Here is a 21457-nt window from a genome sequence, read left to right as displayed (position 1 = left end):
AAAAGGTGCTGTAGCTCTGGAGGAGGAATTCACCATGGAGACTTTGGGGTTAGCTAGACTCAAAAGTAATTGCGCATCACTAGTTATACTATTTTCAGTTTCACAGTTTACCATGAAGCCAAGAGGACCCACTGTACACGGCTTCTCTCCTGGGAAATGAGCCTCATTCACACCTGTTTGGGAGGCAAAGGATTTAAATTAATTAATTTTTCTTACTGCTTTGAACAAATCAACTCTAAAAGCAACCATGTCAAAATCTTCTGGTAAACAATAATTGAGTCCTTTTGACAACCATGATAATTGTGCCGTACTGAGTTCACGTGCGGATAAATTGATTATCGTAGTTAACAGTGCATTTGATGGATTGATCGTTTCCACGATACTTGTTTCCGTTTCTTTTGATTGTCGGGTTATATGCCTCCTGCCTCGACGAGGACCTTGCGTGTTTTTATTTTTGTTCCATGAAAACACTTGGCCTGAGTCAAAAAGGACTCCTCTTGCCCACAGTGTTCATCAAGACCCGTGGAAGCGCAGCAGTGCGAAACGGCTGTCGTCTTGTGGAATCACGTTTCTCCCTGACTATTCCTGCTTCAGACTATATGTCACTGGGGACTGGATTTTAAGCGGATGGTGAGTGCTCGCTTTTTCTAAGACTGATACATTACATGTTTGGATTTTTTCATTGTGAGCACCCGATATCTGCATGGCATTAACGCATCGTAGAAGGACATAGAGAGTGTGAGCAGGTGATTTTACCTGCTGTTGGTGCGGCTTTCTGCTTCTCTTTTACTATTAATTCTTTATTAACCCCTTAAGCCCCGAGGGTGGTTTGCACGTTAATGACCTGGCCAATTTTTACAATTCTGACCACTGTCCCTTTATGAGGTTATAACTCTGGAACGCTTCAACGGATCAAGGTGATTCTGACAATGTTTTCTCATGACATATTGTACTTCATGATAGTTGTAAAATTTCTTTGATATTACCTGCATTTATTTGTGAAAGAAATGGAAATTTGGCGAAAATTTTGAAAATTTCACAATTTTCCATCTTTGAATTTTTATGCCCTTAAATCACAGAGATATGTCACACAAAATACTTAATAAGTAACATTTCCCACATGTCTACTTTACATCAGCACAATTTTGGAAACAAATTTTTTTTTTGTTAGGGAGTTATAAGGGTTAAATTTGACCAGCAATTTCTCATTTTTGTAACACCATTTTTTTAAGGGACCACATCACATTTGAAGTCATTTTGAGGGGTCTATATGATAGAAAATAACCAAGTGTGACACCATTCTAAAAACTGCACCCCTCATGGTGCTCAAAAACACATTCAAGAAGTTTATTAACCCTTCTGGTGCTTCACAGGAATTTTTGGAATGTTTAAAAAAAAATGAACATTTAATTTTTTTTCACAAAAAACTTACTTAAGCTTCAATTTGTTTTATTTTACCAAGGGTAACAGGAGAAAATGAACCCCAAAAGTTGTTATACAATTTGTCCTGAGTACCCTGATACCCCATATGTGGGGGTAAACCACTGTTTGGGCGCATGCCAGAGCTCGGAAGCGAAGGAGCGCCGTTTGACTTTTCAATGCAAAATTGGCTGGAATTGAGATGGGATGCCATGTTGTGTTGGGGAGCCCCTGATGTGCCTAAACAGTAAAACCCCCCACATGTGACACCATTTTGGAAAGTAGACCCCCTAAGGAACTTATCTAGATGTGTGGTGAGCACTTTGAACCAACAAGTGCATTACAGAAGTTTATAATGTAGAGCCGTAAAAATAAAAAATAATATTTTTTCACAAAAATGAATTTTCGCCCCCAATTTTTTATTTTCCCAAGGTTACCAGAAGAAATTGTACCACAAACGTTGTAGTGCAATTTGTCCTGAGTACGCTGATACACCATATGTGGGGGTAAACCACTGTTTGGGTGCATGGCAGAGCTCGGAAGGGAAGAAGATCCGTTTGACTTTTCAATGCAAAATTGGCTGGAATTAAGATGGGACGCCATGTTGCATTTGGAGAGCTCCTGATGTGCCTAAGCATTGAAACCCCCCACAAGTGACACCATTTTGGAAAGTAGACCCTCTAAGGATCTTATCTAGATGTGTTGTGAGAGCTTTGAACCCCCAAATGTTTCACTACAGTTTATGATGCAGAGCTGTGAAAATAAAAATTCTTTTTTTTCCACAAAAATTATTTTTTAGCCCCCAGTTTTGTACTTTCCCAAGGGTAACAGGAGAACTTGGACCCCAAAAGTTGTTGTCCAATTTGTCCTGAGTATGCTGATACCCCATATGTGGGGGGAACCACCGTTTGGGTGCATGACAGAGCTCGGAAGGGAAGGAGTGCCATTTGGAACGCAGACTTAGATGGATTGGTCTGCAGGCGTCACAATACATTTGCAGAGCCCCTGATGTACCTAAACAGTAGAAACCCCCCACAAGTGACCCCATATTGGAAACTAGACCCCCCAAGGAACTTATCTAGATGTGTTGTGAGAACTTTGAACCCCCAAGTGTTTCACTACAGTTAATAACGCAGAGCCGTGAAAATAAAAAATCATTTTTTTTTCCACAAAAATTATTTTTAACACCCAGTTTTGTATTTTCCCAAGGGTAAAAGGAGAAATTAGTCCCCAAAAGTTGTTGTCCAATTTGTCCTGAGTATGCTGATACCCCATATGTGGGGGGAACCACCGTTTGGGCGCATGACAGAGCTCGGAAGGGAAGGAGCGCCATTTGGAACGCAGACTTAGATGGATTGGTCTGCAGGCGTCACAATACATTTGCAGAGCTCCTGATGTACCTAAACAGTATAAACCCCCCACAAGTGACCCCATATTGGAACCTAGACCCCCAAGAAACTTATCTAGATGTGTTGTGAGAACTTTGAATCCCCAAGTATTTCACTACAGTTTATAACGCAGAGCCGTGAAAATAAAAAATCATTTTTTTCGTACAAAAATGTTTTTTAGCCCCCCAAATTTTTATTTTCCCAAGGGCAACAAGAGAAATTGGTCCCCAGAAGTTGTTGTACAATTTGTCCTGAGTACGCTGATACCGCACATGTTGGGGAAAACCCCTGTTTGGGGGCACGGGAGAGCTCGGAAGGGAAGTAGCACTGTTTTACTTTTTCAACGCAGAATTGGCTGGCATTGAGATCGGACGCCATGTCGCGTTTGGAGAGCCCTGATGTGCTTAAACAGTGGAAACCTCCAATTCTAACTGAAACCCTAACCCAAACACACCCCTAACCCTAATCCCAACCACATCCCTAACCCCAACTCCAACACACCCCTAACCCTAATCCCAACCATAACCCTAACCACACCCCTAACCCTGACAGATCGCTGTGCACTGTGTCAGATCAGCGATCACACAAGCACAGCAGGGAGGCTTCCTGGCGCCTGCTCTGAGCAGGCATTTGTAAGCCACCTCCTTGCATGCAGGACCTGGATGCAGCCACGTGGATTTTGGATCCGGGGCCTGCAGGGAGGAGACGCTCGGTACAAGGTGAGCACATCGCCTAGAGAAGGTGTTTTCCATAATTAGATCACTGCAGAAAGATGTGGAAGGTCTGCAAAAGAAGTTTGGAAGCTTTGAACACAATCAACAAGTGTTTGGACAGACTTTGCAGGACTTAAGCACCCGCATGGCAGCCCAGGAAAACAAACTTGCTGGCATAGAGTCGACGGGACGGGCTTTTCAGGACATAAGCACGCAAATAGCTGCACAAGCGACTTTCCCTCTGTGCAGCCGCCACCAGCTAGCCCACCTAAGTTGCCCCCTTTCAGATTTAATGGTGATCGCGACAAATTTCGTGGCTTTGTGAATCAATGCATGCCATATTTTGATCTGCATGCTGACCGTTTTCCTACTGATAGATCCAAAGTATTGTGTGTAATAATGCTACTGACCTCACGAGCGCTCGCCTGGGCGAATCTGATGATTGAGTCTCGTGACCCACGGTTAAATAACTTGGATGATTTCTTGGCCGCTATGGCATTAATGTTTGATGATCCTAATCGCCGTGCAACCGCTGAATCTTCTTTAATGTCTTTACGCCAGGCAAAACATTCTGTTATTGAGTATGCTACTGAATTCAGGAGATTAGCGGTAGATACCAATTGGGACAGTTAAGCACAATTGCCTATTTTTAAAATGGGTCTGTCTAGTATTGTAAAAGATGAACTAGCTCGTTCTGAGTCACCACAAGAGCTAGAGACATTTATACAGCATTGTGTGCGCATTGACATTTGCCTTACTGAGCGTAGGCAGGAGAAGTTTGCTGCATGTAACCGTATTTCTAACTTTTCCCTTCCTTCCAAAGAGCCTGCAGGTAAAACATCTCGGGAGGTGGAGGAGGTGCCCATGCAAATTGATTCCGTTCAGAGGCGCGAGATCAATGAGCGCCGGGAGCATCGCCTTCGTGAAAGTCTATGTTTCTACTGTGGCCAGTCTGACCACTTTCTGATCAATTGTCCTAAGTGTCCCAGATGGCATAACAAGGTGCTAGCAGCGGTAGGGGAGTATGACAACTGTGATGATGAATCTGACATCTCTGAATATAGCCTGCCTTTAAACGCTGTATTCCATTCACTTTCTATGACTTCACCCCCCAAGGAGCTTAAGGAGAAGAACTCTCACTGTTCTCTCCCTATTAAGATCCTGTGTTCAGGACAGTGGATTTCCAGTGCAGCTATGATTGACTCTGGTGCAGGTGGCAATTTCATGGATATCACATTTGCCAAGGAGCATGGTATTGAAATTCAGCAAAGAGACTCTCCAATTACCATGGAAACAGTGGATGGGTCACCTTTAATCTCTGGGCCTGTAGATCAGGAGACCATACCCCTTGAAATTTTGTTGGAGCCTAATCATCAGGAGCAACTTTCTTTCTTGCTAATTTCTTCTCCTCATTTTCCTGTGATTTTAGGCATTCCTTGGTTGCGTTCTCAGAACCCAATTATCAACTGGGAGACCAAGGAGATTATCTTTCCAACAAGGAGCAACTCAGCGTTAACAGAAGTTGTCCCTGAGTCCACGGCTACGGAACCACATGTACAGGTATTTTCTTTACCTCCAGCATATAAAGAGTTCTCTGACATCTGTGACAAGAAAAATGCAGATCAGCTTCCTCCACACAGGCATTATGACTGTCCCATTGAGTTACTTCCTGGGGCAGCTATTCCTTTTTTGTAACGTATACCCTTTGGCGGCAACTGCGCTTCAAGCCTTAAAGGAGTATATTGATGAAAATCTGGCCAAAGGCTTCATACGTCCTTCTTCCTCACCAGCAGGGGCACCTATCTTTTTTGTAAAGAAGAAGGATGGGACCCTGAGACCCTGTGTTGACTATCGGGAACTTAATAAGGTAAACGTACAAAACCGTTACCCTTTGCCTCTGATTCCCGAATTACTGGAAAGAGTCCACCATGCTAAGGTGTTCTCTAAACTGGATCTTCTTGGGGCTTATAATTTGGTGTGTATTCGTCCAGGGGATGAGTGGAAGACAGCATTCAGATGCCGGTATGGACACTTTGAATCTCTTGTGATGCCCTTCCGGCTTTGTAACGCCCCTGCAACGTTTCAACACCTTGCTAATGACATTTTAAGAGATTTGTTGGACCAGTTTGTAGTGATCTATTTGGACGATATACTAATCTTTTCTGACTCTCTACAGGAGCATGAAGAACATGTCAAAACTGTTTTAAGACATCTGAAAGAGAACCATCTGTATATTAAGCCGGAGAAATGCGAGTTCCATCGTTCTGAGATACAGTTCTTAGGTTATATCATCTCTCCCCAGGGGCTGAACATGGAATCTGGTAAGATTCAGGCTATCCTTGACGGGCCGGTACCCAAGAATGTTAAGGAGGTCTTGGTTTTGCAAATTTCTACAGACGCTCAATTCGAAATTTTTCTGATATTGTCCGTCCCATTACTTCCTTGACAAAGAAGGAAAAGCCCTTTAAGTGGTCATCACAGGCTCAAGAAGCTTTTGATCGGCTTAAGATCTGTTTCACATCAGCACTGCTGTTGATACACCCAGATCCAACACTTTCTTTCATTGTGGAGGTGGATGTTTCTGATAATGCTTTGGGGGCTATTCTCTCCCAAAGAACTGGAGAGAAGGGTCTGCTACATTCTTTTGCTTTCTTTTCCTGTAGACTATCCTCAGCAGAGAAGAATTACGACGTGGGAGACAAGGAATTGCTGGCTATTATTGCGGCTTTCAAAGAATGGAGGCATCATCTGCAAGGAGCTGCACAACAGATCATAGTGCTAACTGACCATCGCAATTTAGAGTTCCTTAGATCCGCTAGATGTCTTTCTCCTCGTCAGGCTCATTGGAACTTATTTTTAAATCAATTTAACTTTGTTATCTCGTACCATCCAGGTTCTCGTAATGGGAAGGCTGATGCTTTATCCCGAATCGATGCTGCGGATTCCGTACCTGGAGCCCCGTCCAAGACCATTCTATCTGATGCCAATTTCATCGGAGTTATCCACGATCAGGACTTGTGGAAGGAGTGCAGGGAGGCCTATGACGGTGATGTATTTCTGGCCAACCCACCTGTGGATATTAATCTTGTCTTTAAGGGTGGCATGTGGTTCAGAGATCGACATATCTACGTCCCTGAGGTTGTCCATCTGCAGATCCTCAAGTTAGTACATGACTCCAAGTTGGCTGGTCACAGGGGGGTACAGAAGACACAAGAGTTCCTGAGCCGATTCTTCTGGTGGCCAACTTGCCTGAAGGATACCAAGGACTATGTTCTCTCTTGCGAGGTATGTGCTCGTTACAAGACTCCTCATATGGCACCTACGGGTCTTCTACAACCATTACCTGTTCCGTCCCACCCTTGGGGGTCTATATCAATGGACTTTATTGTGGAGCTGCCTACATCGGGGGGCATGAATACAATCATGGTGGTAGTTGATCGCCTGACTAAAGCTGCTCATTTTGTTCCGTGCACCGGCCTCCCCTCAGCTAAAGATACAGTGAACTTGGTTATACAGAATGTCTTTCGGTTGCATGGGGTTCCGGATGAGATCATCTCTGACCGTGGAGTGCAGTTCACTTCAAGGTTCTGGAAGGGGTTTTGCTCTGCACTCAATATTAATGTCTGTCTCTCTTCCGCTTACCATCCCCAGACAAATGGTCAGACTGAGCGTACCAACCAGAAGCTGGAACAATATCTAAGATGCTATGTCAGCCATCTCCAGGATGATTGGTTGGAGTTGCTATAAACATAAGGATGAATGACCTCGGGGAGATCAAAACATCCAGCACTGTGGAGACACCATCACGTGTTTCTCAACGCAGTGATCCAGAACACTGCCCCCATCCCTTATGGGAAATATGCAAATGCATGTAGAAAAGCCGCGGAGACACCATCACATGTTTCTCAACGCAAGCAATGAATAGCCAGGTGTTTCACCGGGAAGGAACAACCACAGGACGGGCAGCATCCGATAGAGGAAAACCACCTATGCCAAAACATGGTATCCATCCACAGAGAGCTGTTTCGGGGTATTTGCCCCTCATCAGTGTGGAGTAGGAAACTGGCTATTAGGAGCAGTGCCTAGTGAAAAGGCTATAAACATAAGGATGAATGACCTCGGGGAGATCAAAACATCCAACACCGCGGAGACACCATCACGTGTTTCTCAACGCAGTGATCCAGAACACTGCCCCCATCCCTTATGGGAAATATGCAAATGCATGTAGAAAAGCCGCGGAGACACCATCACGTGTTTCTCAACGCAAGCAATGAATAGCCAGGTCTTTCACTGGGAAGGAACAACCACGGGAAGGGCAGCATCCAATAAAGAAAAACCACCCATGCCAAAACATGGTATCCATCCACAGACAGCTGTTTTGGGGTATTTGCCCCTCATCAGGGTGGAGTAGGAAACTGGCTATTAGGAACAGTGCCTAGTGAAAAGGCTATAAACATAAGGATGAATGACCTCGGGGAGATCAAAACATCCACCATCACGTGTTTCTCAACACAGTGATCCAGGAGTTGCTGCCGTTAGCCGAATTTTCATATAACAATTCTCAGAGCGCCTCCACTAAATTTACACCTTTCTTTGCCAATCTGGGTTATCATCCATGTATCTTACCTAGGTCTCCAATTAATTCTCTGATTCCAGCAGAGGAGGAAAGGCTGACTGTGATGAGGCAAAATCTGGAGGTTCTGAAGGAATCCCTGACCACAGCTCAAGAACTTTATAAGAGATCGGCTGATAGATTCCGTAAACCTGCACCCATGTTCAAGGTAGGAGATTCCATGTGGTTAGCAACTAAGAATCTGAAGTTAAATGTTCCTTCACAAAAACTTGGACAGAAATTCATTGGCCCTTTCAAGATCAACGGTATTGTGAGCTCTGTGGCCCGCCGGCTGGAGCTGCCTAGGACTATGAAGGTACACCCAGTTTTTCATGTATCTTTACTAAAGCCTGTATCTCCTAATACCTTCCAGGGACATGTTGTGCCACCTCCGCAGCCTGTGGTGAGTGATATCTGATAAGATGGCAGGGATATCCCCTATAATTATTACACACTGCTTGCAGACTAAATAATTAAATAGCCCACACAAGTGTATTGTGTGAAGCAATATTGTGGATGTTATAAATAATAAAAGGGTTAGTACTAGTGATGAGCGAGCATGCTCGCCACTACTCGGTACTCGTCTGAGCATCTCACTGCTAGAGATAGCAGAGTATTTCCGGGGTTGCTCGGTGGCAGCTCGGGTCCCCTCCCTGCATGTTTGGTGCTCTTTAGAGAGACAACAGACATGCAGGGATTGTCTGCCACACACTGTAATGCCGTAGCCATGGCAGCCATGTTGGTTGCGGCATTACAGTGATTGGCTGGCTGCACAGAGTCATCAGTTCTATGTCAGACCTGGCACCGCCATGCTCGTCACAGTCTACTCTGGAATCAGGCCGTGTAGGGAGAGGTGCTGCTGAGCTTGGGAGAGATTTGCTTGTTTCTTAGTATAGGTACACCACAATATATTATACACATATCCATCTCAACTAACAGTCCCTTTGAGGACTAATCCAGCTGCATAGATATCAGTTCTAGGCAGGCAGGCAGTGTATGTGGCAGACTGCAGTGCATTTAGCAACAGGGTCCAGGTCTGTCTGCTGCTGCTGCTTTTACATATATTTCTACACATAGCCTTCAGGGGCCAAGAAATATTTTTTTGGATCTTAATCCTGATTATTTGCTTAAAAAGCAATCCAGAGAACGCCTTTTTCTGCTTCATTTGTTTGTTGGCACTGCAGAATACAGCCAAATCCTTTTCATATTACAGCGCTAAAAATCCATGTATTTAAAACTGTGGTTTGTCTGTCTTAAGGATCACATATAAGTGCGCTCAAAATTCTGCAGTGTGTTAGCGAAGTTATTGACATCAATTTGCTGTTAAAAATAGATACTTACTGGCCAGCTATTTAAAACTGTGGTTTGTCCGTCACACGGATCATATATAACTGCGCTCAAAATTCTGCAATTTCTGGCCTCCATTTAAATTTTGTTGCAGTGTGTTGGCCAAGTTATTGACACCAGTTTGCTGTTAAAAATAGTTAACTACAGGCCAGCTATTTAAAACTGTGGTTTGTCTGTCATAAGGATCACATATAACTGCACTCAAAATTCTTCAATTTCTGGCCTCCATTTAAATTTTGTTGCAGTTTGCTAGCAAAGTTATTGACTTCAGCTTGCTGTTAAAAATAGCTACCTACAGGCCAGCTATTTAAAACTGTGGTTTTCCGTCACACAGATTACATATTAATTCACTCCAAATTCAGCCTTTTGTAGTGACTGTGACTGTGGAAAATATTGTCCTCCACTTAAAATGGGCAAGGCGCGTGGCAAGAGACGTGATGATGATGGTGCATGCAGAGGCCATGGGCAAGCTGAAATTGTGCCACAACAAACACCCACATCTTGTCGCCCAACCTTCCTGTCCCAATTACTAGGGGACCGCAGCACACCACTATTGAACCCAGAGCAGTGTCAAAAGCTTGTTGGTTGGATAGCGGATAATGCTTCCAGTCACTTTGCCACCACCACCCTGTCTTCCACACAGTCAATTCTCAGTAGCCGTAAGTCAGGACCTCACCCTGATCCTCCTTCCTCCCTCCATGGCGAGTGCCCAGAGACAACTGATCCCACCCTTGGACACTCCGAAGAGCTGTTCACTTTACCATTTATAGATTTGGGCCTCTCTCACAGACCTCTTTAAGAGGGGCAAGAGGAGATAGTATGTAGTGATTCCCAAACATTTGAGCAGCCACGGTCACACGAAGGCAATGGTGGGAAAGTGTCAGAAGAGATGGACAATGATGAGACACAATTAGCAGAAAGTCAGGAAGAGGACCAGGGTGCGGAAGTGGAAGACGAGGTGGTGGATGATATAGTAACTGACCCAACCTGGCAGGAAGACATGCAGAGCTAGAGCAGCACACAAGGGGAGGGAGGTGTAGCACCCCAACAGGCAGGAAGAAGCAGTGTGGTGGTGACAGATAGAATGTGGGCAACCGTTCCCCGAAAAACCATAACGACTGAAGTTGCCAGTACAACTGTTAGGTCTTCCCGAGTCTGGTTGTTTTTTGAAGACTCTGCGGATAACCCCAAAGGCAATTTGCACCACTTGCCAGGCCAGCATCAGCAGGGGTAGCAAAGCTACCAGACTGACCACCACCAGTATGATCAGGCACAAGGCAGCAAAGCACCCAACTTTGTGGGCCGAACCCCAGGGTCCAGGAACAGTGTCTGCGGGTGACACCACTGCTTCTTCCGCTGTTGTGCACTCAAGTCAATCCCCTGTCCATGGTGCATGCGAATATGCCTTTTGCCCTACAACTGTCGTTGCACAAACTCAACTAGTACCATCAGCAAGCACGTCCACTTCCTTGTCCCAGCACAGTGTTCAGTTGTCCATACCCTAGGCTTTGGAACTCAAGCTCAAATACGCAGCCAACGCCCCACAGACCACACTACTAAATTTACACATTTCGTGACTGCTTGCATCGAAATGTTGCATTTTAGGCTTGTGGAAACGGAAGATTTCCACAACCTGATGGCGGCGGCCGTCCCTCGGTACTCAGTCCCCAGCTGCCACTATTTCTCCCGGTGTGCTGTCCCCGCATTACACAAGCACGTGTCCAACATTAGCCGTGAACTCAACAATGCAGTTACTGGGAAAGTTTACCTAACAACGGACACCTGGACAAGTGCTTGTGGGCAGGGATGGTACATCTCGCTGACGGCACACTGGGTTAACATAGTGGAAGCCGGGACCCAGTCGGACCTTGGGATGGAAACCATCCTCCCTCAGTCACAAGGTAGAAGCACTTCAGCACTGCCTCAGCCAAGCGGCAACAGGCAGTGCTGAAGCTAATATGCTTAGGTGACAAACCACACAATGCTGAAGAGTTGTAGACAGCTCTGAAAGAGCAGGCAGATCTGTGGCTGACACTGCTGAACTTACAGCCAGTCATGGTCGTGTGTGACAATGGCCAGAACCTGGTGGCGGCTCTGAGGCAAGGTGAGCTCACACACGTACCATGCCAGGCCCATGTGCTTAATCTCGTGGTTCAGCAGTTTCTCAAAACCTACCCAGAGCTGCCGCATCTACTTGTCATAGTACACAGCCTGTGTGCCCATTTTAGAAAGTCAGCTCCTGCTTCCGCCGCCCTTGTCTTGTTTCAGCAGCATTTGCAGCTTCCGGCTCCCCAACTGGTGTGTGATGTCTTCACGTGTTGGAACTCTACACTGCATATGTTGGGAAGGATTTGTGAGCAGAAGAGGGCAGTTGTTGACTACCAGCATCAACAAGGCCATCAGTATTCAGTTCAGAATCCACACATAAGTCCTCAGGAGTGGACATGGATGTCAGACATATGTACCATCCTACAAAACTTTGAGGACTCCAAGAAGATGGTGAGCGGCGATGATGCCATAATTAGCATCACCATCCCGCTTCTCTATGTCCTGAAATGCTCTCTGCTCACAATCAAAGAGGATGCATTGAAGGCAGAGCACAATGAGATGGAGCAAGGAACCATACAGGGTGATTACACACAGCCTAGTGTCACCTCATCCTAACGTGGATTGGGTGACAATGAGGAAGAGGAGGAGGAGGAGGAACAGGAGCTAGTTTCATGTGCTATAGACGGTACTACCTGCACAGTTGTCATGCCGTCTATTCAGCGTGGATGGTCCTTGTTGCTAAATTATTAAAAAAATTCCCATCTGAAAACCCTGGCAGCAGAGGTCACAGTTTGTTGGACAACCAAGGAGTACAGGCGAAAGAGACACAACTCCAATCCTGCAGAGGCAGGGGAACACTGTCAAAGTTCTGGGAGAGTTTTCTCAGACACTCTCATCGCACAGGCCCTGAGGCACAGGGTACTCTCAGGGTACTCTCACAAGTAGTGTTGAGCGATACCGTCCGATACTTGAAAGTATCGGTATCAGAAAGTATCGGCCGATACCGGCAAAGTATCGGATCTAATCCGATACCGATACCCGATACCAATACAAGTCAATGGGACTCAAGTATCGGACGGTATCCCTGATGGTTCCCAGGGTCTGAAGGAGAGGAAACTCTCCTTCAGGCCCTGGGATCCATATTAATGTGTAAAAGAAAGAATTAAAATAAAAAATATTGCTATACTCACCTCTCCGACGCAGCCTGGACCTCACCGAGGGAACCGGCAGCGTTCTTTGCTTAAAATGTGCGCGTTTACTTCCTTCCGTGACGTCACGGCTTGTGATTGGTCGCGTGCCGCCCATGTGGCCGCGACGCGACCAATCACAGCAAGCCGTGACGTAATTTTCAGGTCCTCAATGCCTAATTCTAGGCATTCAGGATTTTAAAATTACGATCCGGCTTGTGATTGGTCACGTTGCGGTCACATGGGCGACGCGACCAATCACAAGCCGTGACGTCACGGGAGGCAGGAAACGCGCGCATTTTAAAATTACGTCACGGCTTGTGATTGGTTGCGTGCCGCCCATGTGACCGCGACGCGACCAATCACAGCCAGCCGTGACGTAATTTCAGGTCCTGTATGCCTAATTCTGCATTCAGGACCTGAAATTACGTCACGGCTTGCTGTGATTGGTCGCGTCGCGGTCACATGGGCGGCACACAATCAATCACAAGCCGTGACGTAATTTTAAAATGCGCGCGTTTCCTGCCTCCCGCGACATCATGGCTTGTGATTGGTCGCGTCGCCCATGTGACCGCGACGCGACCAATCACAAGCCGGATCGTAATTTTAAAATCCTGAATGCCTAGAATTAGGCATTGAGGACCTGAAAATTACGTCACGGCTTGCTGTGATTGGTCGCGTCGCGGCCACATGGGCGGCACGCGACCAATCACAAGCCGTGACGTCACGGAAGGAAGTAAACGCGCGCATTTTAAGCAAAGAACGCTGCCGGTTCCCTCGGTGAGGTCCAGGCTGCGTCGGAGAGGTGAGTATAGCAATTTTTTTTTATTTTAATTCTTTATTTTACACATTAATGTTGTTTCGATACCGATACCCGATACCACAAAAGTATCGGATCTCAGTATCGGAATTCCGATACCCGCAAGTATCGGCCGATACCCGATACTTGCGGTATCGGAATGCTCAACACTACTCACAAGGAGTGCAAAGTTTGGAAAGATGCTGAGGGAGTATAGAAACTTGATTCCAGCTCATCAAGTTGCTCTATGCTCATCCACCTGGGGCTCAGACACCAGCCTCGCCCTGGCCTCATATCAAGGACAATAGAAAAAAATGGAGTCCGGCTTACTCATGAGTAAGACTGCCTAATGCAGTCGAAATGCGTTGACTGGGTCATGTCGACCATGTAAATTTTTCTTCTGTATGCACCATATTTCCTTTTAAAAAAGAAAAAGAAAAGGAAAATCCAGTCCTTTTGAGCCCGACCGACTCCAATTTTTTCTATTATCCTTGATGCTGAGGGAGCACCTTGCTGACCGTACCAACGTTCTTGTAATAATTATAGGGGATAACTCAGGAGACTCTATGCGTGGAACAAGACAACTACAGGACACAGTTTTATAAGTGGTAAAGTCTATATTATCACACGGTGATTCAAACAGGTGCAGATAGAAACTCAAGTCCACAACACTTGGTGCAAATATCAAATGCAGCTCAGCAGTCTATAGGAAACTTCAGAGGAAAATGCAATCACGCAGAAAGTCTATGAAGCACAATTATTCTTGAGGATACTTGACACGAATAAGTCCTTGCTTAGTCCACAACACAGATAGATATGCTTATAAGGCAGTTCAAATAATATCTTAGCTCAACCAGGGAGGTCTGGGTAATAGTCTCAGGTTCTTGCAGAGCAGAAACAGCTTACATGTCCAGCAAATGCAGATGGAAGCAAACACGAGCAGCAGATGAAGGAGAATTACTGGAACTTGTGTATGCAGCAGGAACTCAGAGCAGAGTAGCAGGATAACCCCACAGGTTCACAGGAGCAGGTATATAGCCAGGGAGTCACCAGAGGTCAGGAGCTGGATGCAAGGCAGAATACTCTAGCACAGACTGAAGGCTGGGGTGGAGTTTTATAGCAGGAAGACACAGTGCACATGAGACCAAAGACGCCATCTTGGAAAAGGGCAGTAATGCACAAAAAGGTAATAAAAAATGTTCAGAGTCCTGACAGTTCTCCATGAATCCTCTGTGCCTAATAATTATTGGATATCCAAGCTGGACACGTGGCATGAACTGGCTCTCGATGCTTGGAGGTCCTGACCTGCCCTGCTGCTAGCGTTTTATCAGAGCAGGTTTTTAGTGTTGCTGGTGGAATTATAACTGATAAGTGCATCCGCCTGTCAACTGAAAATGCTGACAGGCTGACTCATAAAAATGAACAAGGACTGGATTGGTTCAGACTTCTCAACACTACCGAATGACAGCAGCGTAACATAAACTCAAATCCAGTGTCTTTTTTTGGGACGTCTATTCCCATGCACCTCTTCATACCCACCTTGATTTTGGCTATTTGCTGTTGTCCTCCTCCTTCTCCTCATCCTCCACCACCATACACCAGGGTGACCGTGGTCCATGGTGCAACACCCACATAATTTTTTTAAAGGGTGCTTATGATGCCCGCAAAAAAATTGTTATTCCAGTGTGTTCATGTATACCCCCAGGGGTAAATGTTTGTCAGCCCATACACTTAGTGCATGGGCATTATATATATATATATATATATATATATATATATATATATATATATATATATATATATAAAGTATAGAAGACCTGCTCCTTTCTAATGGGAATATTTTTTTATGAGGCCCTCCTCCACATCTCTTCCAAGGGACTTTAGAGTGCCTCCAAATTTTTGACAGCCCTTGCATTCATTGCATAGGCAAACACTATGGGAGACCCATTTCCTAATAATGGGAACATTGTTTTCAGGAGGCCCTCTGACCTCTGCATCTCTTCCAAGGGGCATTGGAGTTCCTCCAAATTTTTGGCAGCCGTTGCTTTACTGCATAGGCAAACACTCTGGGAGACCCACTTCCTAATAATGGGAACCTTTTTTTCATGAGACCCTCCTCTACGTCTCTTCCAATGGGCATTGGATTAGGTCCAAATTTTTGGCAGCCCTTGCATTCACTGCATAGAGTGTTTAGTTGCTAGATTTGTATGCTGTTTATAAAGTTAGAACAAAAAAAAACTCCCAGAGGCTCACACAGGGAGAGCATGTGACTGTATTTCCTGTTTTTCCTGTGTCTGTGTATTAGAGAAGCAGCCTGCTGTAGATGCCGCACAGATAGAGACACACAAATGGTTTATTCCTGATCTATTAAGGTACCCTCACACTAAACAACTTTCCAACGAGAACGACAATGATCCGTGACGTTGCAGCGTCCTGGATAGCGATTTCGTTGAGTTTGACACGCAGCAGCGATCTGGATCCCGCTGTTATATCGCTGGTCGGAGCTAGAAGTCCAGAACTTTATTTGGGCGTGTATCGTCATGTTTGACAGCAAAAGCAACGATGTCAGCAATGTTTTTACATGGAGCGTGAATGATAAGTGAGTCGCCGTTACGTCACTGGATCGCTCCTGCATCGTTCTGGAGCTGCTGTGTTTGACGTCTCTACAGCGACGCTCCAGCGATCTAGTTTAGGTCGGATCATTGTCTATATCGCTGGAGCGTCGCTTAGTGTAAAGGTACCTTCACACTGAGCGACTTAACAACGAGAACGACAACGATCTGTGACGTTGCAGCGTCCTGGATAGCGATCTCGTTGTGTTTGACACGCAGCAGCGATCCGGATCCCGCTGCGATATCGTTGGTCGTAGCTGAAAGTTCAGAACTTTATGTGGTCGTTAGATCGGCGTGAATCGTCGTGTTTGACAGCAAAAGCAACGATGCCAGCAATGATTTACATGGAGCTAACGACCTGTGACGACCTGTGAGAACGATAAGTGAGTCGCCGTTACGTCACAGGATCGCTCCTGCATCGTTCTGGAGCTGCTGTGTTTGACATCTCTACAGCGACCTAAACAGCGACGCTCCAGCGATCGGCTCGTTGTCTATATCGCTGCAGCGTCGCAGAGTGTGACGGTACCTTAACGGTACCTTAAGACTATGTGCACACGTTGCAGATTTAGATGCGGATCCGCAGCGTATTTGGCTGCACGGATTCGCATCAACTCCACAGTGTAGTGCACAGCCAATGTTAATCTATGGGAAATGGAGATTTGTTGTGCACATGCTGTGGAAAAATCCATGCAATGTTTTATTTTCTGCAGCATGTCAATTCTTTTTGCGGATTTGTAGCGTTTCTGCACCCATTGACGTCCATTGAGTCAGGCACATCTGCAGCAAAACCGCAGGTGTGAAAAAGATCTGCGGATTTGTTGCAGATGTGGGTGCGAGAAACGCTGCAGATCGGGAGGAGGGAAGTGTGTGGGTGGAGCTATGTGCGTGTATTTGTGTGTGCCGGTGTCTGCGTGAATTTGTGTCTGTGTGGGGCTGTGTGTGTGTGTCTGTGTGTAGGCAGGCATCGTCCGATGGGACTACTAATCCCATCCGACTATGCCTGCTACAGTGACACCATTAGCCAATGATGGGAAAGTAGTCCCATCATCCGGCAAATGTGTTGAATGTTAAAAAAAAAAAATACACATACAGTACATACTTCTTACTATATACACCTAATCCCCAAAGCCATCGATCATCTGCAAATAGAATTAAAATAATAAACAAACAATATACTCCCTGTGTCCGACGTAATCCAATTAATAACGATTGTTCCACGATGATCTCCCGTGGAGAGCTGTCACATCAGCAGATGCGACCGCTCTCCAGGGGCTCCGGTGATATAATGACGGAGATAATCCTCCTCACTGTATCACTCCGCCGCCGGCAGGTCACCTGAGTTCTCCTGTCACTTGCGGCCAGTGTTGGACTGGCGTGCCAAGGGCCCTCCAGTAACATTGGCTTTGGGGGCCCACTTTCACCTGCATACAAATATTATACTAACCTCATTCACAAATTTACCTATATCTCTACATAATAATAAACTATGTAGTTTGGTTACTGAATGATGAGATGCTGCTTTTTTTCTGTACATGGCATGGTAAATCATGTGAATTATGCCAAGTACTGCCCAAGCAGTGGGGTTGGGGGCCAAGATCTGCACAGGGGCTCACGGGGGATTCCCCTGTTACCCTATGGGCCAGTCCGAGCCTGTTTGCGGCACTACAGCGTGAGAATTTTCTCAAGGCTATAGTGCCGTAAAGTGAACTCTGATGATACACTGTGGGAGGTGTTATGGTTCTCAATGGCAAGAGAACATAGCCCAGCAAACATAAGAACTAGCTCTTGGAAGGATGGAAACTAAACTGACCATGAACTAAACCTGCCGCACAACTAACAGTAGCCGGGTAGCGTAGCCTGCGTTTTATCCCTAGACGCCCAGCGCCGGCCGGAGGACTAACTAATCCTGGCAGAGGAAAATATAGTCCTGGCTCACCTCTAGAGAAATTTCCCCGAAAGGCAGACAGAGGCCCCCACAAATATTGGCGGTGATTTTAGATGAAATGACAAACGTAGTATGAAAATAGGTTTAGCAAAATTGAGGTCCGCTTACTAGATAGCAGAAAGACAGAAAGGGCACTTTCATGGTCAGCTGAAAACCCTATCAAAACTCCATCCTGAAATTACTTTAAGACTCTAGTATTAACTCATAACATCAGAGTGGCAATTTCAGATCACAAGAGCTTTCCAGACACAGAAACGAAACTACAGCTGTGAACTGGAACAAAATGCAAAAACAAACAAGGACAAAAGTCCAACTTAGCTGGGAGTTGTCTAGCAGCAGGAACATGCACAGAAAGGCTTCAGATTACAATGTTGACCGGCATGGAAGTGACAGAGGAGCAAGGCTAAATAGCGACTCCCACATCCTGATGGAAACAGGTGAACAGAGAGGATGATGCACACCAGTTCAATTCCACCAGTGGCCACCGGGGGAGCCCAAAATCCAATTTCACAACAGTACCCCCCCCTCAAGGAGGGGGCACCGAACCCTCACCAGAACCACCAGGGCGATCAGGATGAGCCCTATGAAAGGCACGGACCAAATCGGAGGCATGAACATCAGAGGCAGTCACCCAAGAATTATCCTCCTGACCGTATCCCTTCCATTTGACCAGATACTGGAGTTTCCGTCTGGAAACACGGGAGTCCAAGATTTTTTCCACAACGTACTCCAACTCGCCCTCAACCAACACCGGAGCAGGAGGCTCAACGGAAGGCACAACCGGTACCTCATACCTGCGCAATAATGACCGATGAAAAACATTATGAATAGAAAAAGATGCAGGGAGGTCCAAACGGAAGGACACAGGGTTAAGAATCTCCAATATCTTGTACGGGCCGATGAACCGAGGCTTAAACTTGGGAGAAGAAACCCTCATAGGGACAAAACGAGAAGACAACCACACCAAGTCCCCAACACAAAGCCGAGGACCAACCCGACGCCGGCGGTTGGCAAAAAGCTGAGTCTTCTCCTGGGACAACTTCAAATTGTCCACTACCTGCCCCCAAATCTGATGCAACCTCTCCACCACAGCATCCACTCCAGGACAATCCGAAGATTCCACCTGACCAGAAGAAAATCGAGGATGAAACCCCGAATTACAGAAAAAGGGAGACACCAAGGTGGCAGAGCTGGCCCGATTATTGAGGGCAAACTCCGCTAAAGGCAAAAAAGCAACCCAATCATCCTGATCTGCAGACACAAAACACCTCAAATATGTCTCCAAGGTCTGATTCGTCCGCTCGGTCTGGCCATTAGTCTGAGGATGGAAAGCAGACGAAAAAGACAAATCTATGCCCATCCTAGCACAGAATGCTCGCCAAAATCTAGACACGAATTGGGTACCTCTGTCAGAAACGATATTCTCCGGAATACCATGCAAACGGACCACATTTTGAAAAAACAGAGGAACCAACTCGGAAGAAGAAGGCAACTTAGGCAGGGGAACCAAATGGACCATCTTAGAGAAACGATCACACACCACCCAGATGACAGACATCTTCTGAGAAACAGGAAGATCCGAAATAAAATCCATCGAGATGTGCGTCCAGGGCCTCTTCGGGATAGGCAAGGGCAACAACAATCCACTAGCCCGAGAACAACAAGGCTTGGCCCGAGCACAAACGTCACAAGACTGCACAAAGCCTCGCACATCTCGAGACAGGGAAGGCCACCAGAAGGACCTTGCCACCAAATCCCTGGTACCAAAGATTCCAGGATGACCTGCCAACGCAGAAGAATGAACCTCAGAAATGACTTTACTGGTCCAATCATCAGGAACAAACAGTCTACCAGGTGGGCAACGATCAGGTCTATCCGCCTGAAACTCCTGCAAGGCCCGCCGCAGGTCTGGAGAAACGGCAGACAATATCACTCCATCCTTAAGGATACCTGTAGGTTCAGAATTACCAGGGGAGTCAGGCTCAAAACTCCTAGAAAGGGCATCCGCCTTAACATTCTTAGAACCCGGCAGGTAGGACACCACAAAATTAAACCGAGAGAAAAACAACGACCAGCGCGCCTGTCTAGGATTCAGGCGTCTGGCGGACTCAAGATAAATTAGATTTTTGTGGTCAGTCAATACCACCACCTGATGTCTAGCCCCCTCAAGCCAATGACGCCACTCCTCAAAAGCCCACTTCATGGCCAAAAGCTCCCGATTCCCAACATCATAATTCCGCTCGGCGGGCGAAAATTTACGCGAGAAAAAAGCACAAGGTCTCATCACGGAGCAATCGGAACTTCTCTGCGACAAAACCGCCCCAGCTCCGATTTCAGAAGCGTCGACCTCAACCTGAAAAGGAAGAGCAACATCAGGCTGACGCAACACAGGGGCGGAAGAAAAGCGGCGCTTAAGCTCCCGAAAGGCCTCCACAGCAGCAGGGGACCAATCAGCAACATCAGCACCCTTCTTAGTCAAATCAGTCAATGGTTTAACAACATCAGAAAAACCAGCAATAAATCGACGATAAAAGTTAGCAAAGCCCAAAAATTTCTGAAGACTCTTAAGAGAAGAGGGTTGCGTCCAATCACAAATAGCCTGAACCTTGACAGGATCCATCTCGATGGAAGAGGGGGAAAAAATATATCCCAAAAAGGAAATCTTTTGAACCCCAAAAACGCACTTAGAACCCTTCACACACAAGGAATTAGACCGCAAAACCTGAAAAACCCTCCTGACCTGCTGGACATGAGAGTCCCAGTCATCCGAAAAAATCAAAATATCATCCAGATACACAATCATAAATTTATCCAAATAATCACGGAAAATGTCATGCATAAAGGACTGAAAGACTGAAGGGGCATTTGAAAGACCAAAAGGCATCACCAAATACTCAAAGTGGCCCTCGGGCGTATTAAATGCGGTTTTCCACTCATCCCCCTGCTTAATTCGCACCAAATTATACGCCCCACGGAGATCTATCTTAGAGAACCACTTGGCCCCCTTTATGCGAGCAAACAAATCAGTCAGCAGTGGCAACGGATATTGATATTTAACCGTGATTTTATTCAAAAGCCGATAATCAATGCACGGCCTCAAAGAGCCATCTTTCTTAGCCACAAAGAAAAAACCGGCTCCTAAGGGAGATGACGAAGGACGAATATGTCCCTTTTCCAAGGACTCCTTTATATATTCTCGCATAGCAGCATGTTCAGGCACAGACAGATTAAATAAACGACCCTTAGGGTATTTACTACCCGGAATCAAATCTATGGCACAATCGCACTCCCGGTGCGGAGGTAATGAACCAAGCTTAGGTTCTTCAAAAACGTCACGATATTCAGTCAAGAATTCAGGAATCTCAGAGGGAATAGATGATGAAATG

The sequence above is a fragment of the Ranitomeya variabilis genome, chromosome 1, assembly GCF_051348905.1.
Source record: "Ranitomeya variabilis isolate aRanVar5 chromosome 1, aRanVar5.hap1, whole genome shotgun sequence".
Taxonomy (NCBI): Eukaryota; Metazoa; Chordata; class Amphibia; order Anura; family Dendrobatidae; genus Ranitomeya; species Ranitomeya variabilis.
This window is presented reverse-complemented; position numbering follows the sequence as displayed.